Genomic DNA, 12,822 nt, shown 5'->3' with positions numbered 1-12,822 from the left:
AAACACTCCCAGGACATGTACAGCACGGGGTGTGATACCGAGTAAAACTCCCTCTGCACTGTGCCCATCAAACACTCCCAGGACAGTTACAGCACGGGGTTCGGGACAGAGTAAAGCTCCCTCCACACTGTCCCCATCAAACACTCCCTGGAGAGGTACAGCACGAGGTTAGATACAGAGTATATCTCCCTCTACACTGTCCCCATCAAACACTCCCAGGACAGTTACAGCACGGGGTTAGATACAGAGTAAAGCTCCCTCTATACTGTCCCCATCAAACACTCCCAGGACAGGTACAGTACGGGGTTAGATACAGAGTAAATCTCCCTCTACACGGACCCCATCAAACACTCCCAGGACATGTACAGCACGGGGTGTGATGCCGAGTAAAACTCCCTCTACACTGTCCCCATCAAACACTCCCAGGACGGGTACAGCACGGGGTTAGGTACAGAGTAAAGCTCCCTCCAAACTGTCCCCATCAAACACTCCCAGGACAGGTACAGCACGGGGTTAGGTACAGAGTAAAGCTCCCTCCACACTGTCCCCATCAAACACACCCAGGACAGGTACAGCATGGGGTTAGATACTGAGTAAAGCTCCCTCTACACTGTCCCCATCAAACACTCCCAGGACAGTTACAGCACAGGGTTAGATACAGAGAAAAGCTCCCTCTACACTGTCCCCATCAAACACTCCCAGGACAGTTACAGCACGGGGCTAGATACTGAGTAAAGCTCCCTCTACACTGTCCCCATCAAACACTCCCAGGACAGGTACAGCACGGGGTTAGATACAGAATAAAGCTGCCTCTACACTGTCCCCATCAAACACTCCCAGGACAGGTACAGTACGGGGTTAGATACAGAGTAAAGCTCCCTCTACACTGTCCCCATCAAACACTCCCAGGACAGTTACAGCACGGGGTTCGGGACAGAGTAAAGCTCCCTCCACACTGTCCCCATCAAACACTCCCAGGACAGGTACAGCACGGGGTTAGGTACAGAGTAAAGCTCCCTCTACACTGTCCCCATCAAACACTCCCAGGACAGGTACAGCACGGAGTTAGATCCAGAGTAAAGCTCCCTCTACACTGTCCCCATCAAACACTCCCAGGAGAGGTACAGCACGAGGTTAGATACAGAGTAAATCTCCCTCTACACTGTCCCCATCAAACACTCCCAGGACAGGTACAGTACAGGGTTAGATACAGAGTAAAACTCCCTCTACACGGACCCCATCAAACACTCCCAGGACAGGTCCAGCACGGGGTGTGATACTGAGTAAAGCTCCCTCTACACTGTCCCCATCAAACACTCCCAGGACGGGTACAGCACGGGGTTAGATACAGAGTAAAGCTCCCTCCACACTGTCCCCATCAAACACTCCCAGGACAGGTACAGCACGGGGTTAGGTACAGAGTAAAGCTCCCTCCACACTGTCCCCATCAAACACTCCCAGGACAGGTACAGCACGGAGTTAGATACTGAGTGAAGCTCCCTCTACACTGTCCCCATCAAACACTCCCAGGATAGTTACAGCACGGGGTTAGGTACAGAGTAAAGCTCCCTCCACACTGTCCCCATCAAACACTCCCAGGACAGGTACAGCACGGGGTTAGGTACAGAGTAAAGCTCCCTCTACACTGTCCCCATCAAACACGTCCAGGACAGGTACAGCACGGAGTTTGATAAAGAGTAAAGCTCCCTCCACACTGCCCCCATCAAACACTCCCAGGACAGGTACAGCACGGGGTTAGGTACAGAGTAAAGCTCCCTCTACACTGTCCCCATCAAACACTCCCAGGACAGGTACAGCAGGGAGTTAGATACAGAGTAAAGCTCCCTCTGCACTGTCCCCATCAAACACTCCCAGGACAGGTACAGTACAGGTTTAGATACAGAGTAAAACTCCCTCTACACGGACCCCTTCAAACACTCCCAGGACAGGTACAGCACGGGGTGTGATACTGAGTAAAGCTCCCTCTACACTGTCCCCATCAAACACTCCCAGGACGGGTACAGCACGGGGTTAGATACAGAGTAAAGCTCTCTCCACACTGTCCCCATCAAACACTCCCAGGACAGGTACAGCACGGGGTTAGGTACAGAGTAAAGCTCCCTCCACACTGTCCCCATCAAACACACCCAGGACAGGTACAGCACGGGGTTAGATACTGAGTGAAGCTCCCTCTACATTGTCCCCATCAAACACTCCCAGGATAGTTACAGCACGGGGTTAGGTACAGAGTAAAGTTCCCTCCACACTGTCCCCATCAAACACTCCCAGGACAGGTACAGCACGGGGTTAGGTACAGAGTAAAGCTCCCTCTACACTGTCCCCATCAAACACTCCCAGGACAGGTACAGCACGGAGTTTGATACAGAGTAAAGCTCCCTCTACACTGTCCCCATCAAACACTCCCTGGAGAGGTACAGCACAAGGTTAGATACAGAGTAAATCTCCCTCTACACTGTCCCCATCAAACACTCCCAGGACAGGTACAGTACGGGGTTAGATACAGAGTAAAACTCCCTCTACACGGACCCCATCAAACACTCCCAGGACAGGTACAGCACGGGGTTAGATACAGAGTAAAGCTCCCTCTACACTGTCCCCATCAAACACTCCCAGGACAGGTACAGTACGGGGTTAGATACAGAGTAAAACTCCCTCTACACGGACCCCATCAAACACTCCCAGGACATGTACAGCACGGGGTGTGATACCGAGTAAAACTCCCTCTGCACTGTGCCCATCAAACACTCCCAGGACGGGTACAGCACGGGGTTAGGTACAGAGTAAAGCTCCCTCCACACTGTCCCCATCAAACACTCCCAGGACAGTTACAGCACGGGGTTCGGGACAGAGTAAAGCTCCCTCCACACTGTCCCCATCAAACACTCCCTGGAGAGGTACAGCACGAGGTTAGATACAGAGTATATCTCCCTCTACACTGTCCCCATCAAACACTCCCAGGACAGTTACAGCACGGGGTTAGATACAGAGTAAAGCTCCCTCTATACTGTCCCCATCAAACACTCCCAGGACAGGTACAGTACGGGGTTAGATACAGAGTAAAACTCCCTCTACACGGACCCCATCAAACACTCCCAGGACATGTACAGCACGGGGTGTGATGCCGAGTAAAACTCCCTCTACACTGTCCCCATCAAACACTCCCAGGACGGGTACAGCACGGGGTTAGGTACAGAGTAAAGCTCCCTCCACACTGTCCCCATCAAACACTCCCAGGACAGGTACAGCACGGGGTTAGGTACAGAGTAAAGCTCCCTCCACACTGTCCCCATCAAACACACCCAGGACAGGTACAGCATGGGGTTAGATACTGAGTAAAGCTCCCTCTACACTGTCCCCATCAAACACTCCCAGGACAGTTACAGCACGGGGCTAGATACTGAGTAAAGCTCCCTCTACACTGTCCCCATCAAACACTCCCAGGACAGGTACAGCACGGGTTAGATACAGAATAAACCTGCCTCTACACTGTCCCCATCAAACACTCCCAGGACAGGTACAGTACGGGGTTAGATACAGAGAAAAGCTCCCTCTACACTGTCCCCATCAAACACTCCCAGGACAGTTACAGCACGGGGCTAGATACTGAGTAAAGCTCCCTCTACACTGTCCCCATCAAACACTCCCAGGACAGGTACAGCACGGGTTAGATACAGAATAAACCTGCCTCTACACTGTCCCCATCAAACACTCCCAGGACAGGTACAGTACGGGGTTAGATACAGAGTAAAGCTCCCTCTACACTGTCCCCATCAAACACTCCCAGGACAGTTACAGCACGGGGTTCGGGACAGAGTAAAGCTCCCTCCACACTGTCCCCATCAAACACTCCCAGGACAGGTACAGCACGGGGTTAGGTACAGAGTAAAGCTCCCTCTACACTGTCCCCATCAAACACTCCCAGGACAGGTACAGCACGGAGTTAGATCCAGAGTAAAGCTCCCTCTACACTGTCCCCATCAAACACTCCCAGGAGAGGTACAGCACGAGGTTAGATACAGAGTAAATCTCCCTCTACACTGTCCCCATCAAACACTCCCAGGACAGGTACAGTACAGGGTTAGATACAGAGTAAAACTCCCTCTACACGGACCCCATCAAACACTCCCAGGACAGGTACAGCACGGGGTGTGATACTGAGTAAAGCTCCCTCTACACTGTCCCCATCAAACACTCCCAGGACGGGTACAGCACGGGGTTAGATACAGAGTAAAGCTCCCTCCACACTGTCCCCATCAAACACTCCCAGGACAGGTACAGCACGGGGTTAGGTACAGAGTAAAGCTCCCTCCACACTGTCCCCATCAAACACTCCCAGGACAGGTACAGCACGGGGTTAGATACTGAGTGAAGCTCCCTCTACACTGTCCCCATCAAACACTCCCAGGATAGTTACAGCACGGGGTTAGGTACAGAGTAAAGCTCCCTCCACACTGTCCCCATCAAACACTCCCAGGACAGGTACAGCACGGGGTTAGGTACAGAGTAAAGCTCCCTCTACACTGTCCCCATCAAACACGTCCAGGACAGGTACAGCACGGAGTTTGATAAAGAGTAAAGCTCCCTCTACACTGTCCCCATCAAACACTCCCAGGACAGGTACAGTACGGGGTTAGATACAGAGTAAAACTCCCTCTACACGGACCCCATCAAACACTCCCAGGACATGTACAGCACGGGGTGTGATACCGAGTAAAACTCCCTCTACACTGTCCCCATCAAACACTCCCAGGACGGGTACAGCACGGGGTTAGGTACAGAGTAAAGCTCCCTCCACACTGTCCCCATCAAACACTCCCAGGACAGGTACAGCACGGGGTTAGGTACAGAGTAAAGCTCCCTCCACACTGTCCCCATCAAACACACCCAGGACAGGTACAGCATGGGGTTAGATACTGAGTAAAGCTCCCTCTACACTGTCCCCATCAAACACTCCCAGGACAGGTACAGCACGGGGTTAGATACAGAATAAAGCTGCCTCTACACTGTCCCCATCAAACACTCCCAGGACAGGTACAGCACGGGGTTTGATACAGAGTGAAGTTCCCTCTACACTGTCCCCATCAAACACTCCCTGGAGAGGTACAGCACGAGGTTAGATACAGAGTAAATCTCCCTCTACACTGTCCCCATCAAACACTCCCAGGACAGGTACAGTACGGGGTTAGATACAGAGTAAAACTCCCTCTACACGGACCCCATCAAACACTCCCAGGACATGTACAGCACGGGGTGTGATACCGAGTAAAACTCCCTCTACACTGTCCCCATCAAACACTCCCAGGACGGGTACAGCACGGGGTTAGGTACAGAGTAAAGCTCCCTCCACACTGTCCCCATCAAACACTCCCAGGACAGGTACAGCACGGGGTTAGGTACAGAGTAAAGCTCCCTCCACACTGTCCCCATCAAACACACCCAGGACAGGTACAGCATGGGGTTAGATACTGAGTAAAGCTCCCTCTACACTGTCCCCATCAAACACTCCCAGGACAGTTACAGCACAGGGTTAGATACAGAGAAAAGCTCCCTCTATACTGTCCCCATCAAACACTCCCAGGACAGTTACAGCACGGGGCTAGATACTGAGTAAAGCTCCCTCTACACTGTCCCCATCAAACACTCCCAGGACAGGTACAGCACGGGGTTAGATACAGAATAAAACTGCCTCTACACTGTCCCCATCAAACACTCCCAGGACAGGTACAGCACGGGGTTTGATACAGAGTGAAGTTCCCTCTACACTGTCCCCATCAAACACTCCCAGGACAGGTACAGCACGGGGTTCGGGACAGAGTAAAGCTCCCTCCACACTGTCCCCATCAAACACTCCCAGGACAGGTACAGCACGGGGTTAGGTACAGAGTAAAGCTCCCTCTACACTGTCCCCATCAAACACTCCCAGGAAAGGTACAGCATGGAGTTAGATCCAGAGTAAAGCTCCCTCTACACTGTCCCCATCAAACACTCCCAGGAGAGGTACAGCACGAGGTTAGATACAGAGTAAATCTCCCTCTACACTGTCCGCCTCAAACACTCCCAGGACAGGTACAGTACGGGGTTAGATACAGAGTAAACCTCCCTCTACACGGACCCCATCAAACACTCCCAGGACATGTACAGCACGGGGTGTGATATTGAGTAAAACTCCCTCTACACTGTCCCCATCAAACACTCCCAGGACGGGTACAGCATGGGGTTAGATACAGAGTAAAGCTCCCTCCACACTGTCCCCATCAAACACTCCCAGGACAGGTACAGCACGGGGTTAGGTACAGAGTAAAGCTCCCTCCACATTGTCCCCATCAAACACTCCCAGGACAGGTACAGCACGGGGTTAGGTACAGAGTAAAGCTCCCTCCACACTGTCCCCATCAAAAACTCCCAGGACAGGTACAGCACGGGGTTAGATACAGAGTAAAGCTCCCTCTACACTGTCCCCATCAAACACTCCCAGGACAGGTACAGCACGAGGTTAGATACAGAGTAAATCTCCCTCTACACTGTCCCCATCAAACACTTCCAGGACAGGTACAGCACAGGGTTCGATACAGAGTAAAGCTCCCTCTACACTGTCCACATCAAACACTCCCAGGACAGGTACAGTACGGGGTTAGATACAGAGTAAAGCTCCCTCCAGACTGTCACCATCAAACACTCCCAGGACAGATACAGCACGGGGTTAGATACAGAGTAAAGCTCCCTCTACACTGTCCTCTACAAACACTCCGAGGACAGGCACGGCACATTGTTAGATACAGAGTAAAGCTCCCTCTACACTGTCCCCATCAAACACTCCCATGACAGGTACAGCACGGGGTTAGATACAGAGTAAAGCTCCCTCTACACTGTCCCCATCAAACACTCCCAGGACAGGTACAGCAAGGGGTTTGATTCAGAGTAAAGCTCCCTCTACACTGCCCCCATCAAAAACTCCCAGGACAGGTACAGCACGGGGTTAGATACAGAGTAAAGCTTCCTCCACACTGTCCCCATCAAACACTCCCAAGATAGGTACAGCACGGGGTTAGATACAGAGTAAAACTCTGTCTACACTGTCCCCATCAAACACTCCCAGGACAGGTACAGCACGGGCTTAGATACAAAGTAAAACTCTGTCTACACTGTCCCCATCAAACACTCCCAGGACAGGTACTGCACGGGGTTAGATACAGAGTAAAGCTTCCTCTGCACTATCCCCATCAAACACTCCCAGGACAGGTACAGCACGGGGTTTGATACAGAGTGAAGCTTCCTCTACACTGTCCCCATCAAACACTCCCAGGACAGGTACAGCACGGGGTTAGGTACAGAGTAAAGCTCCCTCCACACTGTCCCCATCAAACACTCCCAATACAGGTACAGCACGGGGTTAGATACAGAGTAAAACTCTGTCTACACTGTCCCCATCAAACACTCCCAGGACAAGTACAGCACGGGGTTAGATACTGAGTAAAGCTCCCTCTGCACTGTCCCCATCAAACACTCCCAGGACATGTACTGCACGGGGTTAGATACAGAGTAAAGCTCCCTCTACACTGTCCCCATCAAACTCTCGCAGGACAGGTACAGCACGGGGTTAGATACAGAGTAAAGCTCCAACGACAATGTCCCCATCAAACACTCCCAGGACAGGTACAGCACGAGGTTACATACAGAGTAAAGCTCCAACGACACTGTCCCCATCAAACCCTCCCAGGGCAGGTACAGCACGGGGTTAGATCCAGAGTAAAGCTCCAACGACAATGTCCCCATCAAACACTCCCACGACAGGTACAGCACGGGGTTAGATACAGAGTAAAGCTCCCTCTAAACTGTCCCCATCAAACACTCCCAGGACGGGTACAGCACGGGGTTAGATACTGAGTAAAGCTCCCTCTACACTGTCCCCATCAAACCCTCCCAGGACAGGTACAGCACGGGGTTAGATACAGAGTAAATCTCCCTCTACACTGTCCCCTTCATACACTCCCACGACAGGTACAGTACGGGGTTAGATACAGAGTAAAGCTCCCTCTACACTGTCCCCATCAAACACTCCCAGGACAGGTACAGCACGAGGTGTGATACAGAGTAAAGCTCCCTCTACACTGTCCCCATCAAACACTCCCAATACAGGTACAGCACGGGGTTAGATACAGAGTAAAACTCTGTCTACACTGTCCCCATCAAACACTCCCAGGACAGGTACAGCACGGGGTTAGATACTGAGTAAAGCTCCCTCTGCACTGTCCCCATCAATCACTCCCAGGACATGTACTGCACGGGGTTAGATACAGAGTAAAGCTCCCTCTACACTGTCCCCATCAAACTCTCGCAGGACAGGTACAGCACGGGGTTAGATACAGAGTAAAGCTCCAACGACAATGTCCCCATCAAACACTCCCAGGACAGGTACAGCACGAGGTTACATACAGAGTAAAGCTCCAACGACACTGTCCCCATCAAACCCTCCCAGGGCAGGTACAGCACGGGGTTAGATCCAGAGTAAAGCTCCAACGACAATGTCCCCATCAAACACTCCCACGACAGGTACAGCACGGGGTTAGATACAGAGTAAAGCTCCCTCTAAACTGTCCCCATCAAACACTCCCAGGACGGGTACAGCACGGGGTTAGATACTGAGTAAAGCTCCCTCTACACTGTCCCCATCAAACCCTCCCAGGACAGATACAGCACGGGGTTAGATACAGAGTAAATCTCCCTCTACACTGTCCCCTTCATACACTCCCACGACAGGTACAGTACGGGGTTAGATACAGAGTAAAGCTCCCTCTACACTGTCCCCATCAAACACTCCCAGGACAGGTACAGCACGAGGTGTGATACTGAGTAAAGCTCCCTCTACACTGTCCCCATCAAACACTACCAGGACAGGTACAGCACGGGGTTAAATACAGAGTAAATCTCCCTCCACACTGTCCCCATCAAACACTCCCAGGACAGGTACAGTACGGGGTTAGATACAGGGTAAAGCTCCCTCTACACTGTACCCATCAAACACTCCCAGGACAGGTACAGCACGGGGATAGATACAGAGAAAAGCTCCCTCTACATTGTCCCAATCAAACATTCCCAGGACAGGTACAGCACGGAGGTAGATACAGAGTAAAGCTCCCTCTACACTGTCCCAATCAAACAGACCCAGGACAGGTACAGCAAGGAGTTAGATACAGAGTAAAGCTCCCTCTAAACTGTCCCCATCAAACACACCCAGGACAGGTACAGCACGGGGTTAGATACAGATTAAAGCTCCCTCTACATTGTCCCAATCAAACAGACCCAGGACAGGTACAGCACGGAGTTAGATACAGAGTAAAGCTCCCTCTAAACTGTCCCCATCAAACACTCCCAGGACAGGTACAGCACGGGGATAGATACAGAGAAAAGCTCCCTCTACATTGTCCCAATCAAACACTCCCAGGACAGGTACAGCACGGAGGTAGATACAGAGTAAAGCTCCCTCTACACTGTCCCAATCAAACACTCCCAGGGCAGGTACAGCACGGAGTTAGATACAGAGAAAAGCTCCCTCTAAACTGTCCCCATCAAACACTCCCAAGACAGGTACAGCACGGGTTTAGATACAGAGTAAAGCTCCCTCTACACTGTCTCCATCAAACACTCCCAGGACAGGTACAGCACGGGGTTAGATAGAGAGTAAAGCTCCCTCCACACTGTCACCATCAAACACTCCCAATACAGGTACAGCAAGGGGTTTGATTCAGAGTAAATCTCCCTCTACACTGTCCCCATCAAACACTCCCAGGACGGGTACAGCACGGGGTTAGGTACTGAGTAAAGCTCCCTCTACACTGTCCCCATCAAACACTCCCAGGACAGGTACAGCACGGGGTTAGATACAGAGAAAAGCTCCCTCTAAACTGTCCCCATCAAACACTCCCAGGACAGGTACAGCACGGGGTTAGATACAGAGTAAAGCTCCCTCTACACTCTCCCCATCAAACACTCCCAGAACAGGTACAGTACGGGGTTAGATACAGAGTAAAGCTCCCTCCACACTGTCACCATCAAACACTCCCAGGACAGGTACAGCACGGAGGTAGATACAGAGTAAAGCTCCCTCTACACTGTCCCAATCAAACACTCCCAGGGCAGGTACAGCACGGAGTTAGATACAGAGAAAAGCTCCCTCTAAACTGTCCCCATCAAACACTCCCAGGACAGGTACAGCACGGGGTTAGGTACAGAGTAAAGTTCCCTCCACACTGTCACCATGAAACACTCCCAGGACAGGTACAGCACGGGGTTAGATACAGAGTAAAGCTCCCTCTACACTGTCCTCTTCAAACACTCCCAGGACAGGCACAGCACGGTGTTAGATACAGAGTAAAGCTCCCTCTACACTGTCCCCATCAAACACTCCCAAGACAGGTACAGCACGGGTTTAGATACAGAGTAAAGCTCCCTCTACACTGTCTCCATCAAACACTCCCAGGACAGGTAAAGCACGGGGTTAGATACAGAGTAAAGCTCCCTCCACACTGTCACCATCAAACACTCCCAATATAGGTACAGCAAGGGGTTTGATTCAGAGTAAAGCTCCCTCTACACTGTCCCCATCAAACACTCCCAGGACGGGTACAGCACGCGGTTAGGTACTGAGTAAAGTTCCCTCTACACTGTCCCCATCAAACACTCCCAGGACAGGTACAGCACGGGGTTAGATACAGAGAAAAGCTCCCTCTAAACTGTCCCCATCAAACACTCCCAGGACAGGTACAGCACGGGGTTAGATACAGAGTAAAGCTCCCTCTACACTGTTCCCGTCAAACACTCCCAGGACAGGGACAGCACGGGGTTACATACAGAGTTAAGCTCCTTCTACACTGTCCCCGTCAAACACACCAAGGACAGGTACAGCACGGGGTTAGACACAGAGTAAAGCTCCCTCTACACTGTCCGCATCAAACTCTCCCAGGACAGGGACAGCATGGGGTTACTTACAGAGTAAAGCTCCATCTACCCTGTCCCCATTAACCACTCCCAGGACAGGGACAACACGGGGTTAGATACAGAGTAAAGCTCCCTCTACACTGTCCCCATCAAACACACCCAGGACAGGTAAAGCACGGGGTTAGATACAGAGTAAAGCTCCATCTACACTGTCCCCATCAAACACTCCCAGGACAGGTACAGCACGGGGTTAGATACAGAGTAAGGCTCCCTCTACAGTGTCCCCATCAAACAGTCCCAGGACAGGTATAGCACGGCATTAGATACAGAGTAAAACTCCCTCTACACTGTCCCGGTCAAACACTCCCAGGACAGGGACAGCACGAGGTTACATACAGAGTAAAGCTCCAACGACACTGTCCCCATCAAACACTCCCAGGACAGGTACAGCAAGGGGTTAGATCCAGAGTAATACTCCCTCTACACTATCCCCGTCAAACACTCCCAGGACAGGGGCAGCACGGGGTTACATACAGAGTAAACCTCCCTCTACACTGTCCCCGTCAAACACTCCCAGGACAGGTACAGCACGGGGATAGATACAGAGAAAAGCTCCCTCTACATTGTCCCAATTAAACAATCCCAGGACAGGTACAGCACGGAGGTAGATACAGAGTAAAGCTCCCTCTACACTGTCCCAATCAAACACTCCCAGGGCAGGTACAGCACGGAGTTAGATACAGAGAAAAGCTCCCTCTAAACTGTCCCCATCAAACACTCCCAGGACAGGTACAGCACGGGTTTAGGTACAGAGTAAAGTTCCCTCCACACTGTCACCATGAAACACTCCCAGGACAGCTACAGCACGGGGTTAGATACAGAGTAAAGCTCCCTCTACACTGTCCTCTTCAAACACTCCCAGGACAGGCACAGCACGGTGTTAGATACAGAGTAAAGCTCCCTCTACACTGTCCCCATCAAACACTCCCAAGACAGGTACAGCACGGGTTTAGATACAGAGTAAAGCTCCCTCTACACTGTCTCCATCAAACACTCCCAGGACAGGTACAGCACGGGGTTAGATACAGAGTAAAGCTCCCTCCACACTGTCACCATCAAACACTCCCAATACAGGTACAGCAAGGGGTTTGATTCAGAGTAAAGCTCCCTCTACACTGTCCCCGTCAAACACTCCCAGAACGGGTACAGCACGGGGTTAGGTACTGAGTAAAGCTCCCTCTACACTGTCCCCATCAAACACTCCCAGGACAGGTACAGCACGGAGTTAGATACAGAGTAAAGCTCCCTCTAAACTGTCCCCATCAAACACACCCAGGACAGGTACAGCACGAGGTGTGATACTGAGTAAAGCTCCCTCTACACTGTCCCCATCAAACACTACCAGGACAGGTACAGCACGGGGTTAAATACAGAGTAAATCTCCCTCCACACTGTCCCCATCAAACACTCCCAGGACAGGTACAGTACGGGGTTAGATACAGGGTAAAGCTCCCTCTACACTGTACCCATCAAACACTCCCAGGACAGGTACAGCACGGGGATAGATACAGAGAAAAGCTCCCTCTACATTGTCCCAATCAAACATTCCCAGGACAGGTACAGCACGGAGGTAGATACAGAGTAAAGCTCCCTCTACACTGTCCCAATCAAACAGACCCAGGACAGGTACAGCACGGAGTTAGATACAGAGTAAAGCTCCCTCTAAACTGTCCCCATCAAACACACCCAGGACAGGTACAGCACGGGGATAGATACAGAGAAAAGCTCCCTCTACATTGTCCCAATCAAACACTCCCAGGACAGGTACAGCACGGAGGTAGATACAGAGTAAAGCTCCCTCTACAC

General features: G+C 51.5%; 1 protein-coding gene across 1 annotated transcript in view; it reads right to left on the bottom strand.

The window, feature by feature from the left end:
* The window catches only part of LOC140399415 (semaphorin-3F-like), a gene marked incomplete at its 3' end in the record, with an annotated part of 289,195 nt that overhangs the window by 202,916 nt on the left and 73,457 nt on the right, over window positions 1–12,822 (bottom strand). The gene's annotated exons all lie outside the window — the stretch shown is intronic.

This window comes from Scyliorhinus torazame, chromosome 22 (assembly GCF_047496885.1).
Source record: "Scyliorhinus torazame isolate Kashiwa2021f chromosome 22, sScyTor2.1, whole genome shotgun sequence".
Lineage (NCBI taxonomy): Eukaryota > Metazoa > Chordata > Chondrichthyes > Carcharhiniformes > Scyliorhinidae > Scyliorhinus > Scyliorhinus torazame.
The sequence above is the reverse complement of the archived record's forward strand: the minus strand, read 5'-3'. Positions and strand labels throughout refer to the sequence as shown.